Source organism: Cryptotermes secundus, unplaced genomic scaffold, assembly GCF_002891405.2.
Source record: "Cryptotermes secundus unplaced genomic scaffold, Csec_1.0 scaffold632, whole genome shotgun sequence".
NCBI classification, from domain to species: Eukaryota; Metazoa; Arthropoda; class Insecta; order Blattodea; family Kalotermitidae; genus Cryptotermes; species Cryptotermes secundus.
This window is the reverse complement of record NW_019738356.1, coordinates 1388350-1412535: the sequence shown is the minus strand read 5'-3', so window position 1 is coordinate 1412535 and position 24186 is coordinate 1388350. Positions and strand designations below refer to the sequence as shown.

General features: G+C 40.5%; 1 protein-coding gene across 2 annotated transcripts in view; it reads left to right on the top strand.

The window, feature by feature from the left end:
• LOC111870860 (brain tumor protein) overlaps positions 1 to 24186 on the top strand; it is a 340351-nt gene that overhangs the window by 103097 nt on the left and 213068 nt on the right. Inside the window, exon 1 of one of the 2 annotated variants that reach the window (XM_023863452.2) lies at positions 13081 to 13180. The exons of the other annotated variant lie outside the window; for it this stretch is intronic. The gene's annotated coding sequence lies outside the window, so the exon portion shown is untranslated. Of the gene's footprint in view, positions 1 to 13080; positions 13181 to 24186 lie in introns of those variants that run through there. 2 annotated transcript variants of the gene reach the window in all.

The window sequence follows — 24186 nt, the reverse complement described above, 5'->3', positions numbered from 1 at the left end:
CTGGGATGTGATCCCATGTATTCTGTTCAGTATTATTATCTGTTATCCTGAAGATTGAGGCAGCAGATTCTTACGAAACGTCGGTATTTTTTCCTTCCAGATTGCACACTTACTAAGAAAATTATTTTCCTCTTGCGTATTATAATTATGAAGAGAATGTATGGAGACTGATAGCTCAGTCAGTGTAGTCCCTAGACTACGGGATGGGGAAACTATAAATTGGGTTTCTTCTTCCCGAAGAAGTAAAGAATTATTCTGTTAAACCCCCTCCAGACCAAGTCAGGGGCGCACCCTATCTTATCTCCAATGGATACCGAGGAATTTTCATCTGGAGTAAAGCTGCCTGAACGTGAGTCTGATATCTCACCTCCGTACAGATACGAGAAGCTATACTTCCAATCCCATAGATCTTAATGGCGTAGTGATTAATTAAAGAAAGGGACAAATTTACTTTACTTTATGAAGATAATTTATGGACAAGTTCTGAACTTGTCTCCCCCCCCTCGCGAACAAACTACTCTACTGCAGTCCCACAAACTGTACCGTGGCTAATATTTCGTAGGAATGTTTTATGCAGAGTAAGATTTGTGTGTTTCACTTTAATTTTAACGGAAGTAGCCTCATTTCGAGCTTAGTTTCCTCTCAGGTTCAGAGACTACGAGGCACGCCAAAACCTCGAGGGAAATCCCGCTACTTAAGTACACACTGACGTCTGAATAATGAAGCAGTCTGCATTGTTTCTTACTTTTCCTGTTTGTGCACTTAAGCGTTTTGGAACTCACACGTAGACACACTGGTAATGCAACACGTCTATAGGCTTCGTTTGCCTTCCCTTCTCACGCTTTCTCTCTCTTCCTTTTACACTCTCTTGTTCTTCTTCCTCCTGCCCGTATCCTCTACCTTTCCCTCCTTATCATTTTTATCTTTATTCTTCTTATTTGCTTCTCTTCTTTCCCACTTTATCTTCCTTTTCCCCCTTCTTTTTGTCCTCCTTATCTCCTTCTGATATTCTTGTTCATGTCCTTCATCTTTTCTCTTTCCTCTCCACAATCGTGTCTTCTTTTCTCTTTCTATGTGCCTCCTGTCTTCCTGCCAACTCTCTCGTCCTTTTTTTTTCTTTGTCTCTGTTCACCTTACTTTTACCTCTTTTCTTTCTGTACACCCTTTCCTCCTTCTCTTATTTTCTACCTTGTTCTCACTCTTCCATGTCCTGACCCACAATAGTGAGTCCAATTTTGGATGAATAACATCGTCTCTAATGGCCCATAATATTGTGTCCAATTTTGGACGAATCACACCCTCTCTAGTGGCACACAATATTGTGTCCAGTGTTGGATGAATCACACCTTCTCTAGTGGCACACAATATTGTGTCCAATTTTGGATGCATAGCATCCCCTCTAATGGCCCATAATATTGTGTCCAATTTTGGATGAATCACACCCTCTCTAGTGGCACACAATATTGTGTCCAGTGTTAGATGAATAGCCTCCCCTCTAATGGCCCATAATATTGTGTCCAATTTAGGATGAATCACACCCTCTCTAGTGGTACACAATATTGTGTCCAGTGTTAGATGAATAGCATCCCATCTAATGGCCCATAATATTGTGTCCAGTGTTGGATGAAACACACCCTCTCTAGTGGTACACAATATTGTGTCCAGTGTTAGATGAATAGCACCATCTTAATGGCCCATAATATTGTGTCCAGTGTTGGATGAATCACACCCTCTCTAGTGGCACACAATATTGTGTCCAATTTTGGATGAATTACACCCCCTCCACTGGCCTTTACCGGGTTACATTTCTGCACACAGAATGTCCTTGCGCTAGGAAGAAGTGGAACCTTGCAGAACTGAACCCCCGTACCCCTCACACCCAGGCCGCGGTCCTTTTCCAACGAAACTGAAATAAGAATTGAGCTGCTGGCCCTGCCACTCTGACACGCGTGACTATTAAGACTTCCAGTTTCTGGGGATATGACGCCGGGCGGTCTCGTATACGTTTAAAGACGTTTCGGAACAATGCACTGTCTCTGTATTCATGCTTGAGGATCAAGCGAAGCAGATACCCAGCAGGAAGAAACAAGCACGACGTCCTCCTTTGATACCCATACGAGTTCTGGTGCCACTGTCTGAGGAACATTACTATCTTCTGGGACATAACGCCGTGTACTCGGTTGAAGATTAACCAGTGCTTCCGAGGGACATATCGCCTCCATCTTCAGGGTAGGATATGGAGCCAAATAAGAAACCAGCATGAAAGCAGGTTGCAAGATTTTCTGAAATGTCGGAATATATAGGAAACAGTAGAAAACTTGAAGACAGTAATTCAGTTCCCGTTGGCTAGCCCGTGGGGCAGGATGAACCAACAAAACCCATTGGCTCTAAAATAAAATCCAGCGACCCAGTAGAAGAACAAAATATAAGAGGGTTAAACTTGGTGGTGGTCAAGCGTACAAGCGTTCAAGCGACTAGGCTGCCGTTGTAGCGGGAGCTACTGAAGATAGGGCATGATCTACTGTTTTCAGTCTGGACTGACAGAGGTATTGTATGTATTGTATATATATAATTTATTGTAACATGTATTGCACATATAAAACTGTAAATAGAATATACATATTGACAGTTCCAGACAATCGGCTCGCAGATGGCGGTAGTATTGTTAGCCTTACACGCCGGCCGCTCTTTACCTCAAGAAGATTCCTGGTACTCATTTCTGTTAGAGGATGAGTCGACCCCAGGGCCATAGTCAGGCTGAAGGGATTAGATTAATGAAGAAACCAGTGACCTCATTAGGAATCGAACCCACGACTTTCAGGCTTGTACCATAGTTCTTCAACCTACTACGTTACCGCAGGAAGGGGCGGTTAGTGATCGTATACCCCTCTGATGTCAAATTTGGTATCCTGTTTTTGTAGTCATATTGATCCTAGGGAAAACTTACGAATTCCTAACTTCAATGTTTCAACTTCCATTCAGATACAATTGCTTTTAAAATTCAATTCACTGCCTTTATGAGACATCAAAGCCAGCAAGCAAATTTGTAACAATTTTCCCTAATTTAAATTAATATCTTTTCCGATAATACCACTTAAATTATACTCCCATTTTCTTCCCATTAGGGTGGCTGGATCTCCGGTTCCTTTATTGCAAGGAATCATCTTTCTAGAATGCGGGTAAGATCGCTGTTACAGACCCATCTCCTGCAGGCAGTAATGAGACAGGCGTTGCAGTAGTTGCTACTGGCCTGATATACTGTGTATTAGTACGCTAAGGTGGGTGGATTTGATTTCTCTAAGATTTCGAATGTTACTGTCTCCTCACCAAAATGCAGGGAAAATCATGACATAAAGATAGGAAACAGATGTTTTGAAAATGTGGCACAGTTCAAATATTTGGGAACAACGGTAACAGATCGAAACCTTATTCGGGAGGAAATTAAGAGGCGATTGAACTCGGGTAATGCTTGCTATCATTCAGTCCAGAATCTTTTGTCTTCTCGCCTGTTGTCCAAAAACATAAAAATTAGAATATAGAAACTATAATTTTGTCGGTGGTTCTGTATGGGTGTGAAACTTGGTCTCTGACATTAAGGGAGGAACATAGACTGAGGGTGTTTGAGAACAGGGTGTTGAGGAGAATATTTGGACCGAAGAGAGATGAAGTGTCAGGAGGTTGGTAAAACTACATAATAAAGAGCTTCATAACTTGTGCTCTTCTCCAAGTATAATTAGAATGATCAAGTCAAGGAGGATGAGGTGGGCAGGGCACGTAGCACGAATGGGGGAAACGAGGAATGAGTATAGGATATTGGTGGGAAAGCCAGAAGGAAAGAGACCACTGGGAAGACCAAGGCGTAGGTGGGTGGACAATATTAAAATGGATCTTAGAGAGAGAGGATGAAATGGTATGGATTGGATTGCAATGTCTCAGGATAGGGACCAATGGAGGGCTCTTGTGAACACGGTAATGAACCTTCGGGTTCAATAAAATGCTGGGAAATTCTTGAGTAGCTGCAGAATTGGCATCTCCGCCAGAAGGGTTCATCTCCATGAGTAAGTAAGATTTCGAATACCCTAGATGAGACGGCTGTACTCTGGTAATATAACGTTGCGGAGAAACCTTCATCTTCTGAGCAAAAGATATATTTCTTTTTTGTATTCTGAAGTTAGAGGCAGCAGATTGTTCCGAAACGTCGTTACCTAGGCGTCGTACACCAGAAGATTATTATTATTACTATTATTTATTTAAACTGCAAATGGGTTTTTACCCGGTGGCAATGGTACTACAATAAGACACATCACACAAAATAACACACTACACTCAAACAAAAGACAGCACACAAAACAACAAAGGACACACTAGCAGACAATAAATTATGTAAGTGGAAAAGAGAATAGAAATTATATTCCAAAGCCAACTGGGATTTTAACTATATTTTAAATTAATTAAAGTTTGCACTTCGAAGGAATCTGCTGCTCCCTCTTCAGGGAAGAAAGTGAACCGAGAGGGGAAAATATAATGGATTTAAGGACTGGAGACTTTGGCGTGAGGCTGTGAGTGAACCTGTATGAACATGTGATTTTGTGAAGGACAGATACAAACGTGTGGGATTGGGGTATTTGGGAGCGTAGGTGAGAGGAGGGAGGGGCACTATGCTACAAGCCGGAAGGTCGCGGGTTCGATTCTCGATGTGGTCATTAGATTTTTCATTTGACCTAGTACTTTCAGCCACATTATGGCCCTGGGGTCGACTCGCCCTCTAACAGAAGTGAGTACCAGGAATCTTCCTTGGGGTAAAAGGAGGAGGACATTTGTACAGGTCCAAGTATATCCCATTTTATTAAGATTCTTAGCGCAATATTTATTGCAGTTTTTTATTCAGTCCTCTACCAAGCTTTAGACCATTTTACACAGTCCAATACAGGTGAATTTTAATTAACTTTATACTATGTTGAAGAGGCGGTTCATGCATTTCATCCATCAGTGGCCCTACAGCCCTTTGTTGGGCCCTGGCCTCTTCCTCAGTTCCGCAATCTTTTTTACACAGTCGTTAGGACTCCTTGGACGGGGGATCAGCCCGTCGCAAGGCCGCTACCTACACAGGACAACACAAACACAGAATAAACGCAAAAATCCATGCCTTGAGTTACATTCGAACCCACGATCCCAGCGCTCGAGCGAGTGAAGACAGTTCCCGCCTTAGACCGCGCGGCCACTGTGACCCGCAAAGCGGAGGTTATCTAGTGCGATTTCTGTACAGCCGTATTCAGTCACTGATGATAACGCTCCTTTAAACCAACTTAACTTATGGAACCCTGAGGTCCAATACAGTGCTCACAAAAGCCCGCCACTGATCACCACCCTGAGCCAGATTAATCCAATCCATACCATACCATCTTATTTTTGTAAGATTAATCTTAATAAACTCAATCACACATATAATTCAGTCTAGCGGTTAGGTACTAAGGCAGTGGTTCCCAGAATTTTCAGGCCACCGCCCTTTTGGTTCCATAAACTCACCCTCAGTGCCCCTTGCCCTTACTTACTTACTTACTCATGGAGTTGACCCCGCCAATTCTGCAGCTACTCAAGAATTTCCCCGCACTTGGAACCCGAAGTTTCACGGTCCCTATCCTGAGCCTGATCAGTCCAATTTAAACCATCCCATCCAGCTCTCTAGGATACATTTTAATATTGTCCACCCACCTACGCCTTGGTATTCCCAGTGGTCTTTTTACTTCTGGCCTTCCCACCAATATCCTATATGCATTCTTCGTCTCCCCAATTCGTGCTACATTCCCTGCGCACCTGATCCTCCATGACCTTATAAAAAGCATTTTTCAGAATAGCGGCTTGCAACTCCCACTAACGAAAGTAATAATAATAAAATAGAATTCCGCATTTAGCAAGTAATTCGCTGTAAGTATATCTTAATGGGATGTATTTGCTTCATGAAGTGACACCACTTTCCCAGTGTCTGGTCTAAAGTCACTTCAATCGTAAATAAGCAAACAACGCGCTCGGAAGGGCCCACCTCCAGCGCCTCTTAACGCCCCCCTAGGTATTCTCACCGACCTCCCCAGGTGTTGGTACAGCCCACTTTGGGAACCACAGTAATAATATTTCGAAAGGAAAAAAAAAAGCTGCCTTCATTTTCGGAGTTTAATCCTAAGGTTCTTCCGAAGCTTTGATGCACATATACCAGGCTACACGGTGTCACAACCCAGAATGTGCCTATATGATTCCCCATCGCCGTACTACCCTCTAACCTCGGAAATCAGAACACTGTGCAGTGAGATTTGCTAAAGAAAGTTGTGTTGAGATTGTGAAATGTGCCGACAGGGTTGGGGGAGGGGGTGGCTCGTGAGCTACAGGAAAAAGCTTCACCCCGAATGAATGAGTTCTGGAATAAATCTGCAGCAACGCTGACAGGACGGGCGGCAATTTACCTGGCGCGAATATTTCTTCTGTAGAAGCCGAGCCAGTTGCTTCAATAGAACACTTCAGACGTGAAGGGCTTAATTCTGGGAGGCGTGGGGAATGCAGAAACCGAGAGCTCTTCTTGAAACTTTAATTTACAGTTTCTTTTTTCCTTTTTGAATCTTATGCTTTGAATAAAATATTAATAAAACTTGTAGGCGTCTTCAAGGAGGCACGTGGTAGCGTACTTGGTTGAGGCACTGCGCTACAAGTCGGAAGGTCACGGGTTCGATTCCCGATGAAGTCATTGGATCCTTCCAGCCGCAGTATGGCCCTGGGGTCCACTCAGCTTCTAACAGAAACGAGTAACATGAATCTTCTTAGGGTGAAAAAGGTGGTCGGCGTGTATGGCTGACAATCTCACCGCCGTCTGTGAACCGATTGTCTAGAAAATGTGGGAGCCTTGAAGTCTAGCAACCCTGTGGGCCTCCACGGCATGTTACAGGGATAGCTTTACCTTCTTTTACCTTTATTTATTAGAAAATTGCTAGATTTTCTCTTCAACATAAGCACAGATGCCTTCTCTTGCGCAAGATTACGTGTTCAAGCTATGCCGAGCCCTGTAATATGTTTCGGGCAGATAATAAGAGATGGAACTTAGAAAGAAGAAAGAGTGAACAAAAGACAGTCAAAGTTTTTACCGTAGTTTATACTAACAAACGCTGGAAACTTTATTAATAAGCACGAAAAGCATCTTAAATGAGCATATATAGCGTGCAGAAACAAGATTTAGGTTACATTTTTCTGTCTGTTTATTACACGAACGCAATTTCTTTTTCGTGCAGACAGTCGCTTGACAGCGATGGCGAATTACTTAATCACAAAGTAATTTTATAGCTAATTCCTCTTTTGAAGAGACAAGAGGCTCTAAATTATGTTCTACTTCTGTATGTCAGGTACTGCTTAACTTTTACCTACCAATGCACTCCTACCCCGAGAGTAGGCCTTTAAGATAATGTGTCAAGTATTTTCCCCATCCTCCGCCCGCTGTATAGAGGCATACCTTCCTTTATTAAATTTCACAAATAATATTTCATTAAGTTCAGAGTTACTAGCTACAGATCCAGAGGTCCCGGGTTCGATTCCCAGCGCTATCAGATTTTCCAAGAAGTAATGTGTCTTGGAACGAGGTCCACTCCGCCTCGTGAAGATAACTGAGGAGCTACTTGAATGGAAATGTAGCGGCTCCGGTCTAGAAAACCGATATTTACGACCGTGGGGATCCGTTGCTCTGACCACGCGACACCCTCTATCCGCAAAAGTTGGCACTAACTTCGCCGACAAGCGGCGGTCGCTCGGTCGGTATAGTTCGTTTGCGGGCTAAAAGCCACGGAGTTATGTTTATTTGTTGGTTTATAAATAATAAAGTCGTTAAGGATAGCTCAATTTGTATAGTGATTAGGCTACGAGCTGGACAACAGATGAATCTGAGTTATAGACATTCCAAAGTTCCGAAATTAAGAATTAACGGCGCTATAACTCCATTCCCCCATACATCTTCAAGGCGTGATTCGTAATTAATTAATTAAGCACATGACAACTGCACAGCACCCACGCCGACATGATTTAATGTATAACACAAGACAATTTTCTCTTGGAATAAAACGGTCGAAGCGTGAAGCCGACAAATTACTGACAATCTAAAAATATGCGTTAACTCCTTCATATGTCTTCATGGCGTGGTGATTAATTAAGCACCGGGGACATGCTCAAGCAGGAAGTGCGTGTGGAAATTATGAAGTGAAATTTGTGCTGATCGCCTGAACTAGTCACCTGACTGCGGTGTGCGCAGACTCCGCGGCGGGTTTCCTTCACTGACGATGCAAACAAAAAGTGAAACCGGTCAGCTGATTCAACACGAAGAAGTCAATGCGTCTACTTTCCTTCCGTGGGCAGGCGGTCACCGCGTAACTGGGCCCTCAGCTAAGGAGTTGAAAGGATATAATCGTCCACGACTACTGCATCCTTCGTTAACCAAGATGCAACAGCCTCTGTCCGTATGGTAAGCTGAATCAGGGATGTTCACTTCCTTTCCGCATTGCCGAAGCATTATCTTCTATCCAGAAAACGCATTTTCTTACCTCACTTCGCTGTCAGAATTTCAGGCTGTATAATGTTGAATTGTAGGATGATTGATGATTAATGAAAGGATATGGGTCGAAGCGGTCGTGGCCTATATGAGGTACTATCCCGGCTTTATCCTGAAGAAATTGAGGGAAACACAAAAAAACTTCAATTAAGGTAGGTGGTGTTTCGTCCTAGATTCGAACCAAGCACTTTCTGACTTAAGTGAGTAGTGTTACAGTTTCAGCCACTCTTCCACGTAGGATTAAGAAGAAAATCCTTACTTTCTTCTTCTTAGGCTTAAGGATTAGGCCTCCTCGGTTTCAGAATTAATTCTTGGAAATATGAACCCCTACGGGCCAAGCGGTAGCGTAGTTGGTTGAGGCACTATGTTACAAGCCGGAGGGTCGCGGGTTCGATTCCCGATGAGGCCATTGGATGATTTTTCAGTTTATTTAATTCTTCCAGTCGCACTATGAGCTTGGAGTCGACTCAGTCTCTAACAGAAATTACTACCATGAATCATCCTGGCGGTAAAGGGAGGCCAGCGCGTAAGGCTGACAACCTTGCCGCCATCTGTGAGCCGATTGTCTAGAAAATATTGGAGCCACGACGTCTCACAACTCTACGGGCCTCCACGGCCTGTTACAGAGATACCTTTACCATTTTTTATGAATCCTCATAGACATTCGATAGAAGTTCAGGAACATTATGTTACTGGATGTGACACCGTATAGTCCGGTAGAAGTTCAACAATTCAGAGGAACATTCTGCTTCTATCTTTAACGTGAAGAAAAAATTGTTTCTCCTTAGCATATTTTTGACCCTGAAGATGGAAGCAGTATGTTCCTCTTATAACGTCGGTAGTCTTCTACCGGACTATATGGTGTCACATACCAGAAGGTGGTATATTTTGTAGCTGTCACTATGAGAATTTTAAGTCTAATTTAATTTTAATGTTCAAGGCGGAATTTAATTAGGCACCATTAAAGAACTCTAAATGGAGAAATATTGATATCAATACAAACATCTGTTATATCAATACGAAATTTGATATCGATTGGAGTTCCTAATAATGAGTAAGCCTACACTTTGTGTTACATTTAGATTGTGAAGTCCTGTTTTCAGCTTTTATTTCCTCGCAGTTCAAATCCTTTTAAACGACGATGGCTTTAGCATGTTTACTTTCCGTTGGATGTCATTATGTTATCACGTAAATGAATCTCTAATGTTGTAACATAAAGACAGCTTTCATTCATTTCAACATTTCTCTACTAAGCCTGTTACTGTTCTCCAGAATCACGGATTTGTATTTGAAATCCAGTTGATCTGTGGGATGCACGGTAAACAGAACGGCCCTCTGTGGGCGTGCCCCCCCCCCTGACGTGGCATTACCGTTCTGTAAACAAGCTGAATCCAAAATTATATCTTTGGAGGATTGTACTTGAATTACAGGCAGATACTGTTTCGGATAAGGGGCACGCGGTAGTGTAGTTGGTTCAGGCACTATTCTATAAACCTAAAGGTCAGGTCATTGGATTTTTCAATTGACATAATCCAGCTGCACTATGGCCCTGGGGTCGACTCAGCCTCTAACAGAAATGAGTACCAGGAATCTTCCTGGTGGTAAAGGGCGGCCAGCGTGTAAGGCTGACAGGTTTACAGCCATCTGTGACCCGAATGTCTACAGAAAATGTGGGAACCTCAACGTCTCACAACCCTATGGGACTCCATGGCCTGTTACAGGAATACCTTTACCTTTTACTTATTATTTCTGGTAAAGTCTGCAATAAAATTTGGAGAGACGTCGGGTGTGCCCATCGAGCACCATACTAAATGCGTGCTTAGTAAAGACATGTATTTTTCGTTTTTAAGAAGATTAACCAACTTTTTTGTTTTAGGAGTATGGAAACGTAAATACATATTTTGATAAATACAAGAGTCCTGTGGCGGGCCGCACAAAAACCAAATTGTTGCAAGCCTGTTGGACAGCCCTGCTACAGATTGTTTTAGAAAGGAAGAGTTAAATGAAGAACATTTAATATCATTTAATTTATTTGATATACTAATTATATGAAGGAGCCAGGATAGCTCAGTCGGTATAGCGACTGGCTACGGAATGGATGATTGAGAGGTCGGAGTTCGAGTACCGGTACGGTCCAGAATTTTTTTTCCCATGTCGTCCAGCCCGGTTCTGTGGTCCACATAACCTCCTATCCAATGGGTACGGCGGGCTCTTTCCCCGAGGGTAAAGCAGCCTGGGCGTGAAGCTGACCACTCACCTCCAGCTAGTGCCGAGGTCAAGAAAATGTGGATCTGTATATTCCCCTATACCCTTCCATGGCTTAGTGCTTAATTAATTAAGTACAAGAACAAATTTACCTTTTTACCTTACTAGTTATGTGATCCATCAGATGTCAGGAAAAATTATAAAAATGTTTTGGACATAAAATAACTTCATACACTTAGTGACAAATTTTTCCCACCCATTTTCTTTACGAATATAAATTACGTTTCCGTGTTTATGTCCTAGCGTCAGCTGGCTTATGTTATCAACAATGTGACAGCTGGAAATATTAAGTGGCATAAATCGGTACCCTCGTCGCTAAGTATTATAACATAAATCATTCTTAGCAGAAAGAGAGGTAAAGTTGTCCCTACACGCCACGCCTTGAAATTCGATCTCCTTCCTTTAGGGAATTATTTTTTTTACCTGTCGACTTGTGCGTAGATCCAAGAGAAAAGAAACGCGAGATCTGAGGTTCTCTCAGCGGTAACTGTGATACTGTGTTCTGGTAGGTGATGCCGTGTATTTTATTAATTTTTTGTTGTTAAGTTAACTTCGCTGCCAGTAAGCAGACTACCTAAAATAGAATGGTAGGATGATTGACGTATGGTGAACTGCAAAGGATTTGGAAGGAAGCGGTCGTAGCCTATCGTGGTATTTGTCTGGCGATACTGGTATAGAGCACGAAAAACTCAATCACGAATGGAGATGAACCATTCTGATAAGTAGGTCCCTTTTGCAGAGTGTAGTTAATTGCTGCCATGCAGGAATGAACAATGAGGATGTGATGAACAGAACACGTAGAACGCATAATGGGCTTAAAAATGTATATTAAATATCAGTCTCGAAATGTAAAGAGAAGGAGACCATTTTTTAGACCTAGGCATAGATGGGACGATAGTATGGATACCATAAGAAAGAATTGTCTGGATTTAGCTGACTCAGATTAGGGAAAGTGATGGGCCCTTGCAGGCGAGAGAATGAACTTACGGTGGGAAATCCCTTGACCGACTCGAATATATAATCTATTTTTTTTACAGCAGTTAACGACAGTCTACAGAACAGACTCGCAATGGCGAAATCTGACAAGCACTATACTTTGCGGTGTCTCCAGATGACATAAAACTCCATGGCCTCTTGTCCGCAAGCAAACTGTACCGACTGAGCGACCGCCGCTTGTCGGCGAAATTAGTGCCAACTTTTGCAAATAGAGGGTGTCGCATGGTCTGCGCAACGGATCCAAGATGTTTAAAATTACTAATTTTAGATTCGGAGATTCCCTCATTCCCTCATTTGTTTACTTGTAGAGTAAGAGACAATATGGCAGACCTCGGCATAGATGGGATTAAAATAGTATACGGTGTTGGGCGTGAAGGTTATAGATTGCATTCATTTAGGCCAAGATATAAACCTGTGGCGAGCTCATGTGATCACTACCATGAATTTTCAGGTTGTATAAAATTCGGGATTTTTTTTTTGACTAGCTGAGCGACTATCAGCTTGTTAAGAAGGACTTTGCATCTTGAAGTTAAGTGAGCCAGGCGACAGAGGTAGGATAATATTCAAATATGCTGACTCGAATCCATACATCAACCCGCAATACGTAATAATAACAGCCATGTCGTCAGGTACGTTGACACACCTTTGGCGGGAATATTCTTTTGTGTCAGAATAGCCAACATATTCATATTAATACCGATTCTAAGATTCAAACTGTTGCAGCTAAATAAGGAGACGGACAAATAAATACAAAAATAGAGGAAATAAGAAGCTAAAAATACAAAAATAAATAAACACAAACAAAATACATAAAGAACTAAACAAATATCTTTTTTTTTTTTCTCCTTAGAACATCTTTGCCCGTATCTTATTCTGTTTAGTTCCAAGGTCAAAGTGAACAATGCCCCGACAGACGTGCGACTTGTGGCGTTTGACAAGTTCTCCAGTATGCATTCTGCCAACGAGCTGCCGAAATTATGCACTGTGTAAATTACTTACATTAATTCGAAGGGAATTATGAAAAACAGGTACACGAAGACATGCCCAGTCTCCGATTGCCGAAGAATCGAAAGGTAATTAATAGTCGTACAACTGAGAGGTTCTGGATTGGCGTATAATCCGAGTCAGTTTTGACTAATAAGTATTCATGCCTTTGTAAGTAAATTTCTGGTGGAATCTTCTGAACGCACATCCTTCCTGCATTAGATATTTCAATGCTCAAGTGTTGCCTACCCTGCCTCGTCAGGACTGTTTTGGAAATGGCAGATTGTGTGATAGTAAGTGCGGCGCTATGACTGTTGGGTTAGAGGAATTCGCAAGAACAAGCTAGAAGTGTCCAGTCAGGTATGTAGTATCGAAATAATTCTAATAGTGTTTTAGTGATAGTTATGTATTATAACTGTAGTGTTTTACAGTGACATAACCGTATAGGGAAATGTCAACGTGCCGCAAACATGTGCTTATTGTAATGCGTAGTCGAACAAAGAACTGCCAAAATTAAGTTTAAACGATTTCCTTTGCAGAGAAGAATTAGTATACAACATTGTAATAGTAATGTAATGCCTGAATGTCGAGTGGGTGAAATATTATTTTGATAGGCTGTTTTATACATTTTATAAAACGTAAGTTATAGCAAAGCTTCGCGAAGCGTTTATTGTTTATGTAAATCTTATTATCTTGACGGTTAAGATAAGAATGTTCGTGCCTTTCCCAATATTTATCAGCAGTGCGTATTTGAGTTCTATTTAAGATTAAATACCAGTATATCATTTTAAATTCTTGGCCTTCATATTGTAAGTGCCATATATTTTTGTTCTTTTGATTGTCGTGAGTAATTGAAAATTGAAATGTCTCCCATATAATTTCGTATTGTAAAGCACCTAACACACAGAATTGTTATTCTTAATTATGGATATCACTTGTTCGTTTATAATAGGGTGATCTGTATAATGTTTCAGGTATTATGATATTAATTTGTGCATATATTTTCCAGTCTGTAAATTGATTAATATAAGCAGCATTCTGTCTTAAAAGATACAGTGCAAAGTTTTTATGGTTGTGGTAACACTAATGGATTCAATGTAGGAGTTATGCTACCATCATTTGCATTGTTACTTAACTCATATATAGAGAGCTGCATTTTGAATATTCTTAAATGACTATTGTACATATACCCATATGCCTTAGTAATTTATAAAGATACATGGCAAGAATTGAGTTTGTTTAGGTTATGTGCTTTAGCTCATTTATTACTCCACCCCCAAATTGCAGATATTCCCTTTATAAAACAATTTAATAGTATAAGGGGAATATATTTATCTCCTTAACATTGCTGACTTCAGAAGGAAGTCTAAAAGATTGCAGAATTTCACAATCTTGAATTAGTAGTTTGAAATAAGTCAATAAAATAAAGTTTGTTTTGAAGGAGGATCTCTTAACATAATGAAATGGATCTGATCATCTCCTCATGTATGTAGTCAGTATCTCTCAAAAAATTCTTAGGAATGTTTATTCTTTATCTTATCACAGGTATCCAGTGGGAAGTAACTGGTTTTGTAAAGAAGCATACAGGTGCCTGCAGTGTAGCTTCACAGTATAAAATTAGGAAACCTGAAAGAAATTTAATTGGATTTCGATTGACCCTTCTGACATGTTGACATTTTCAGTTTGTGCGGAAGATATCTGCAGCCTGAATGGTACATATAATTTGTTATGGTGTAGGCCACTTTGTGACCTAAACCAGTCAGACAAAAATTTTACCTGCCAGACATTCCTCCACAAGACAAACCATGCCTGTTGACTCCACTGTTGCTGTTCCAAACCGTCACGTGACATATAAGACACAGAATACTGTGCCTTGTATTATACAGTATCACCTTCTGTACAGATTTACTCTTTGACATCTTTGGTGAATTTTTCCATTCATCATCCATGGTTTTTAATTCATGTTTGACCAGATGAGTGTGTTTTTTGGGCTCAGCTAATACCTGAGATTCCCAATGTGGAAGGCAGTTTCAAAACATTGCATATTGGCCATGCTTTTAGCTCGTAGTTTTAGTGTACATTAGTGGTCTCCATTATGCCTCACTGCATTGCACTGCTGTTGCCATTGCAGGGGTAGACTCTTCGTAATGCTAGATAAACTGTAATAATTTCCGTAGGTTCTTACCGGACATCTAGTGGTGTGGAATTCATGTGTGTGCGCATGCCCACACATGCATTCTGGAAGTACTAAGCAATGTTTGAACTAATACTTGGGTTTGTAGAGACTTTCTGCATATTCATCATGCAGTGCTTAGAATTTTACTTTGATTTTAATTCTGCTTTTGAAATTTCCAGCCGAATTTTTAGCACGTCGTAGATAATTACTCTGAATGAATATGATGAATTGTTTTGTTGTATATCAGTTTATGAGGGTATTTACTTTTGGCATCTACCTCAGACTTATGGTCCATTTTTCCCATGCTTAGAATTTTTTAAATTTCTGTAATATCAGAATTTTAAGCATCATTTTCATGATTTGAGGTTAACACGGTGAAAATTCATATTTTGTCGTACGAGTTATGACACCCTACCAGACACTACATTGTCATAATCCAGAAGACCACAATGTTTCTCCTGTTTTTTAGATTTAAAATTTTAGACTTTTACCAGTGCTGTAAGTTACTGTTAAACTCTGGTCTTTATTTTTGTTTGCTGACTCCATCTATATATATGGATTTGGTGTTTCATTTTATTTTACTTGTAATGTTATTCCTGTCATGACTGTCACCACCACTATCATCATATCATCATCAGCAGGGTGGGGTATGACTGGATCCATTTGTATATGTAGGTAATAAATGGTACCCACTGTACCAGCCTGTGATGATATACAAGGGAAATGGAGTGGTTGGTAGAATGAGAATTGTGAGAGGAAACTGAGGTTCTGGGAGAAGACCTGCCTCAATGCCTTCTTATTCACCACAAATTGCACGTGACCTGACTTGGGATCTAACTGAGGCCATCACAGTGAGAAGCTAACTGCTCAAGCTGTGGCATGTTTCATTCCTGTCTTGCTACATTTATGTTTATATACCAGTTTTTTTCACATTCTGTAAATGTTGTGCTCCTCATGTTAATGAGGATGGCAGTTGAGTTACCTGTTTATTTTATTGTATTTTTTTTCCTTGGCACTACAGCCCCAGTGGGCCTAGGCTTACCTCCATGAACTTCTCCGTTCACTTCGGTTTTTCTAGATCTTACACGTTCGGTAGGACTCCTTGGGTGCGTGATCAGCTCGTCGCAAGGCCTCTACCTGTACACAAATACAGAAAAACGCACACACACAAACTAAACATCCATGCCCCGAGTGGGATTTGAACCCATGATTCCGGTTTCCAAGCGAGTGAAGACAGTACATGCCTGAGACCGCTCGGCTACCTTGACCGGCTTATTGTATTTAGACACTCCTATTTATTGATATAATTATGTAGGTCTCAAGTTAAGTGGTTTCATGTTCGGAATATTTCTTTGTGACTTATTGCATGCTCTCTTTTTATCATTTAATTAGAGTCATATCTGTTTCTTCATGTTTATTTGCTGCTTACTTGATAACTAGACAGGTATATTGGCTGTGGGTCCAAGATTTATGTATCATGTAAGTGGACGAACAAGTAAAAGCATTTTTGTATCCCACATTTAAAACAGAGTGTAGAAATGCACCACTCACTATTATTTTCCATGTATGTATATTGATTAATAGAGGTTTTATATTTTGAAATTATTTAATGTTTTGTATAAAGGAAAATCTTTCAGTAGAGAGAGTAGTAACTGGTTTACTGAATGACTTCCTTACCTCCTTGCTACAGACTCTGAAAAGTCATGAAGTATGGAATAAATTCTCTATTACAGAACTTCAGTCACATTATTGGTTCTTGCTGTAGAATGTGGACTTGAGTCTTTTTGAGAAATGAACACAATTTTTATACATTTATTTATAGACTAATGTCATTAAGAGGAATTATTTATTTATTTATTTATGTTTTGTTTGTGCCTAACCATATCAGCATCTGCAAGTAGTAAATCTGGTCCACCCAGTTGCAGATTGTGCTACAGTTAAACACCAAACTTACTTTCATTCACAAGGAGCACTGTTTATTACATATCTGAAATCAGCTCTTTTTGCTTGCTTACAAAGAAATGGGTGTTCACATTAAAAGAAATAGTATTCCAGTATGGAGTACGGTAATACCTTGCATACCTCATTCTGGCCAGTTCTGTATTCAGGTATTCTCAGTTTTGCTAACCACAGTATTTGATTGTATGTATTTGCAGTTTGTAATTTGTGTCTTGTATTGCAAAAGCACTAGGTTATGCGGAAGCGTTGTGTTCTGCATCACGTGGTTCACATTTTCGTGGGGTGCAGGACTGTAATGGCATCCAAACTCAGTTTTGAAGCTTAAGGATTACAGCTGCATTGCACATTTTATAGTTTCTTATCATTTATGGCTAATGTTATTAGGCTTAATTATATTTTTATTTTGTTAACTGATTTAACAGGTTACTTAGGCTCTGATGAGTGATATCATCATAATAATTGGCTTGACAGTCCTGTGTGGACCCTGGCTTTCTTCAGAGTCTTCAACTAACCTTCTCTATTCAAAGCCACATTCCTCCAGTTTCTCGCTCCTAGGGCCCTCCCTGATTTCCTGGATGACACAATCCTCCAGTTTTACTAGTCCCTTCATGTTTGGTATCGGACACCTTCTTGACTTCCCTACTATTTTCTGCAAGTAAGAGGGGCACACAGTAGCGTAGTGCAGTTGAGACATGATGCTACAAGCCGGAAGTCGCGGGATCGAACCCCGATGAGGTCATTGGATTTTTTTTTTTCAATTTACCTAATCCTTCCAGCCGCACTATGGCCCTGGGGTCAACTCAGCCCCTAACAGAAATGAGTACCAGGAATATTCTTGGGGGTAAAGGGCGGCCAGCATGTAGGGCTGACAACCTTACTGCCATCTGTGAGTTGATTGTCTGTAAAATGTGGGAACCTCAACATCTCACAACCTTATGGGCCTCCAGAACCCATTACAAGGATACCTTTACTTGCTTACTTTTACTTTATAATATGCCCAGTCCATCCTAATCTGTTTATTTTTATATATTTAGTAATATCTGTCTCAGCTTGTAGAATTCATGGTTATGTCTTGTCTTTCTCAGTGTAGCCTTGCCCTGCAATGCACCAAAAATTCATGTGAGAACTCCTCTTTCATATAGACTTAACAATCTTCCATCTGCCTTGGATGGCACCCAGTTCTTGGAGGCATATGTCAATACTGGCCTCAGGTGTCTTACTCGTATACATGAGCAGTTCAGTTTTCCTTGAGATCTTCTTGGATTTCAGATATTTCTTAAGTCCATAAAAACATCTGCCTGCAGAAAGGATATGTTTTTTGATGATGAGTTGTAACAGTAGCCCAATTTCCTGCAGGGCTGAGTTTATTAACTGCAGTTTTCTTCAGGATGTTAACATCCACCGTTGGCAAGAAATTGATGTATTCATTGTGGTCCATTTTATCTTTACGTTTGAAGGCCCAGGGTGACTTGCATATTAGAAAGTCATGACATGTCAGTGAGGACAATGTAGCAAGTGCACATCCACGTAAATTGTACGAATGAGGTTATGAGCATTAACACAAACCCAAACCAAAGGGTCTTATGATCTGATTAAATGAATGTGAGATGGGTTTAGAGTACAGACCTTCCTGGTTAGTGGTGTTATGAGATTACAGGGTTCTGCCATAGAAGGCCCAAGATTTACATCTGTTTAACCCATAAATGGGAAGGTGGTAACGAAAGACATGACTGAATATATTTTCTAATTAGTTTTATCATGTTGTGTGATGGATGTAGTACCTCATTGTTTTGAACATGTGAAAATAATTATGGCAGTTGTCATGCCTATAAATCCCCCCCCACACACACACACACCCACACCCACACTCATGTGCGCTCTGTCTGTCTCAGAAACTCAGGTGTGTCAACAGAATGCAAAGAAGGACACCCAAAACTGTTAACACATTACAGAGCCTGGATTGGTGAAGACATTTGAAGAGGTTACTGGACAGATGAGACCTGATTGAGCCAAGAAGCCCATGTTTGTAACCGCTAGGCAGTAATGAAGCTGAACTTTGTTTAGAATGATTGTAATGCAGTGCAGTGTGCACTGTTATAATAAATACTTGCTGTCTAGCCATAAAAGGCTACGTAATTCTGTGGTAGTAGACCCTGTAGGTACAATATAGCAATCACCATATTCTGTACTGTTCCGAGGGTCCAGTTCTCTGCCTTTTAACCTATTTCTTTGAGGTCAGCTTCAGTTTTAACCTCCAAAAATCTCAGTTTTGTAATTGGCCTTAGAGTAGGTTCCACTAAGGGCCGTGCCATAGCTCAAGCGGTTAGTCGCTGGCCGGGTTCGATCCCGGGTCTGGTCAAGTGGGATTTGTGATGGACAAAGTGGCGCGGGGCAGGTTTCCTCTGAGTACTTCGGTTTCTCCTGCCAATCTTCATTCCACCAATTGCTCCACAATCACCCTCACCTATCATCTGGGGCTGGTACAATAGGCCAGAAGTGTCCGCAGTACAAGGGACTTAGTCCCACCCCACTAGCAATAAAAAAAGTTCCACTAAGAAAGTTTCTGTCCCTCTCGTGTCTATTATCTTCTCCTGTTATGCCCATCGTTCGGTTAACTGTCGTGATCAGTGTGGGTCATAGTTATTTATGTAATTCTTACATTGTTCATCTTCATTGGATCAGAAAATTTTCCTGACTTTTCTTTCCAGATGCTTGATAATAAAAAGTTTTTTTTTGTCTTCAGAAGGTTTTATTTCAGCTGTTATAAAAAAGAGAGGGTAAAATTGATATACAGTATTATATGTCTTTAATTTGTAGTGTTCTGTGAAATTCATCCCTTATTAATTTATTATTTTTGGCGTTTTATTGCAAACATAATTTTTATTTATTATTATTGTGTCTAGTTTTTGAAATTCTGACGTTTTGAAATTACTCTGATTGTGTTATGAACATGAGTTAGTTACGTTTTCATATGCTGAGTTTTATTTCTGTGAATTTGAGACCATTTTCTCTGCTGGCTTGAAAAGAGTATGTTAGTGTCAGAATTCTGATAAGATGAAAATTTTAAATAAGATGTTCTGTCAGCGTTGTTTACAATTCAGATTTTTTTCAGGAGTGTGGAATAAAAAGTGAAGGTAGGAAAAAGTAGGAGAGTGGGAGGGGCCTGCTATTAAGCTTAATTAATGCTGATTGATTTTCTTTAGTATTAATATGATCCAGCAGAATGACGTATAGACATACGTAATGTTTGTGACCCAATTTAGAAATGAATTGCAGGAATTCTTTTTAATTAATGTGCACAGATTTTTTTCTTGAAGTGGTATTTTTGCTCTGAGGCTGAATAGAGTATCAGTCGGTGGTTGTGTGGTCTGGCAATGGTTTGAATGTACATACGGAGCCTGGCTGTGGCATAATATGTCTTTACATAAGATCTGTTAGAGTACATGTAGTGGCCGGGGCTGGTGAAAGTTGGGTAAGACACAACAGCACGAGGAAGCAGATGAAGGTTATGACATCACAGGGGATGAAGCAGTTAAGCTGCATCACTTGAACACTTTCAGATGAGAGCTCTGTATTCTGATATCATATCTTCACATAAAATTGTAGAAAATCTGAAGAGAACATGAGACATCTAGGCATACGTGGGAGAATAATATTAAAATTGTTATTACTATCGTCTAGGATGTTACAGCGTGTAGTCCGATAGATGTTCAGTGACATTTCGGAGGAAAATGCTGCTTCCATCTTCAGGGTCTAAAAGTAAGCCAAGCAATAACGTTTCGGAAATATATTTATCTCACCGCTGTGAGAATTTTAACAGGATTAAGGTGGTATGGATTTATCTATCTTGGGATATGAATCACTGGTGTGCTTCCGTGAACACTGTAATGAATCTTAAAAAATGGGCAGTTGCTAGACCAAGTGAACGAATATTAGTTTCACGAGAAAACGCCGTGACATGGAGTTATTTAGTGAAGTCGGCGATGAAAGTACGGTAATATAAATCGCATGTGCAAGTTTTGAAACATTTTATGGGCCTTCCCCCCTAGTACAAATGTACTTCTGTTCTCAGTGAAGAAAGTTATATGCAAATATGTTTTCGCCTTTCTTTCTCGTTTGTGCTCAGTGATTCCGCGTCGTTCTGTTGTTAGTATCTTCGCCGGCCGCGCCATAGCTCAAGCGGTTAGTAGCTGGCTTCCCACCGCGGCGGCCCGGGTTCGATCTCGGGGTCTGGTCAAGTGGGATTTGTGGTGGACAAAGTGGCGCTAGGTTAGGTTTTCTCCGAGTACTTCGGTTTCCCCTACCAATCTTCATTTCACCAATTGCTCCACAATCACCCTCACCTATCATCTGGGGCTGGTACAATAGGCCAGAAGTGGCCGCAGTACAAGGGACTTAGTCCCACCCCACTAGCAATAAAAGAAAATAGTACCTTTGCCAGTAAGAAATCTTACACGATTTTTCAACACTAATAATATGTCACATTTCTTTTAAACAGAAAATATTAATTGCCTAATTTGAACGTGCAGCTAACTTAAAAACCAAAAATGAGTTCTTTCCTTTCACTGACTCGTATGGGGATGCGGGGCATTATGCAATACCGTTTTGTTTTCGCAGACTTTTTATAAATGACCACTAAATTGTTAATATTTTCTCAGAAAATGTTGTGTTCTCTAATATGTATTTGGGAGCAGTGATAGCTCAGTCGGTATAGCGGCCTCTCCACGTCGCCCAGATCGGTTCTGGGGCCCATCCAGCTACCTGTACAATGGATATCGGAGGCTCCTTCCCCGAGGGTAAAGCGGCCGGGGCGTGAAGCTGACTACTCACCTCCAGATAGTACATAGGTCAAGAAAACATGGATCTATACATTCACTCCCCCATACGTCTTCATGGCGTAGTGCGTAATTAGTTAAGCACAGGGACAATTTTACTTACTTTAAAAATATGTATTGTTTAAAACATACAAATTTGTATGTTCTGAGATTCATTTTCATTCTGTAAGAGGAGCATATATGAAATGTGCTTATGGTTTGTCGTTAACGCTTTATATAAAGGATCTTAAAGCTGTTTAATCCTTATTATGTTGAAAGATTGTTATGGTTCTCAGTCAAACAGTGAAATTATACGGTTTATTCCTTTACCTAGAAAGCGTGAGCCGGTTGTCTAGAAAATGTGGGAGCCTCGACGTCTCACAACCCTATGGGTCTCCATGGTCTGTTACTTGGATAGCTTTACCGTTTTACCGTGGGTGTTACACAATAGTGACTTACTGATGTATTTCATGTTACTTCCAAAACACAAAATGACTTCCTAACGCACCCCCCCCCCAAAAAAAAAAGACAAGTCACGTGGGTGCAGTGAAATAGTATCATAGCAGCGATTTAAATAGTTCCGATTCCTTTCACAGCACAGCGCCACCGAACGGAAGAAATATTTTGGTATTTCTTATTGCTTGCACGTTTCATATTACCCGACTTCCCCGAATGACCGAAAAATAGTGTAAACTGAAATATATGACTTCCTAAGAAGACGGATAACTTCTAAGATGTGACGTCGCGTGGTCTGGTGGTTCACTAACAATTCTGATGAACTTACAGCCTCCATCTTCAGGGTTTACGAGGTAAGACAAGCGGGCAGAAGGGTACTTGTGTATCTGTTGCCGGTTTCTTAATCTTCGACTCTAGAAAAGGAGGCAGAACATTTCTTCGAAACGTTGGTTAATTTCTGCCTTGCTCCACAACATCTCTCCGAGTGTTTAAGTTAGAATATCCCATCAACCGTATGCTACTTATATACGGGGCTTAATGTATCTTTCATTGTTGAGAAGACGAAAGGAAAAGCAGCTTTAAGTAGAAGTCAGGTCGTAATATTTTATTGATCTGTTAGAAAGTCAAGTTTACGCCGATTGATTTGCGTTCATCGGCTGAAAAGTTGACTTACTGTAGCCCGGGGTTATTCTTTCGCTATTTAGCTTTCCCTCGTCTTTGGTGGAATGCCTTGAATTTAACGAGGTGCTGTCGGGGTCTGGCCTTGTTTTATAGAGAGTATTGGCGGAAGTCTGTAATGTTATTTTCGTCTGAGATGTGCTTTTGAAGTAACAAATTCTTCATGGTTGTATGAGTAATCTTGTTGATGTTCACATGACTCTGAATGCAGTTCACTGTCAATTAATTGGAGATTTTCCGGATAAATTGTAATAACGGCGTACGAAGAATAGAGCCAGTCAGTCTTACGCTCCGGCCGCCCTTTACCCTCCCACGAAGATTCCTGGTGCTCATTTCAGTTAGAATATGAGTCGAGATCAGGGCCATAGTGCGACTGGAAGGATTAGGTCAATTGGAAAACCCAATGACATCAGGAATCGAACCCGCGACCTTCAGGTTTGTAGCATAGTGCCTCAAGCAACTACGCCACCGCGTTCCCCCTCTTGTATTAGCTTACTTTCCTTATTTTGGAAAAAGAAATTAAAAGTAGGCTAATGAGATCTCCTTTTAAATTTCTTAATGAGATCAATCTAATTAATTCTGATTGGCATAAGGAAAAATTCCCTGATCAGTGGAGGGAGTCTATTATTGTACCAGTTCACAAGAAGGGTGATAAAACTGACTGTAGTAATTATCGAGGGATATCACTGCTATCAACTTCATATCAAATTTTGTTCAATATTCTTCTTTCAAGGTTAAGTCCATATATATAGATGAAATTATTGGGGATCATCAGTGTGGGTTTCGACGTAACAAATCAACTACAGATCAGATCTTTGCATTCGTCAGATATTGGAGAAAAAATGGGAATACGATGAGACAGTACATCAGCTATTCATAGACTTCAAGATGCAGTTAGGAGGGAAGTACGAGTATTGTACAATATTCTAACAGAGTGTGGGATACCCATGAAACTAGTTAGGTTGATTAAAATGTGTTTAAACGGAACGTATAGTTAGGTCCATGTAGGTAAACATTTGATAAATTTCCTATCCAGAATGGTCTAAAACAAGGAGATGCTTTATCGCCACTCCTTTTCAACTTTGCCTTAGAATATGCAATTAGGAAGGTCCAGGGAAACCAGGTGGGACTGAAATTAAACGGAACACATCAGCTGTTGGCCTGTGCCGATGATGTGAATCTACTGGGTGATAATGTAGATACCATAAAGAAAAACACACAAATTTTAATTGACGCAAGTAAAGAGGTTGGTCTAGAAGTAAACACAGAGAAAACTAAGTATA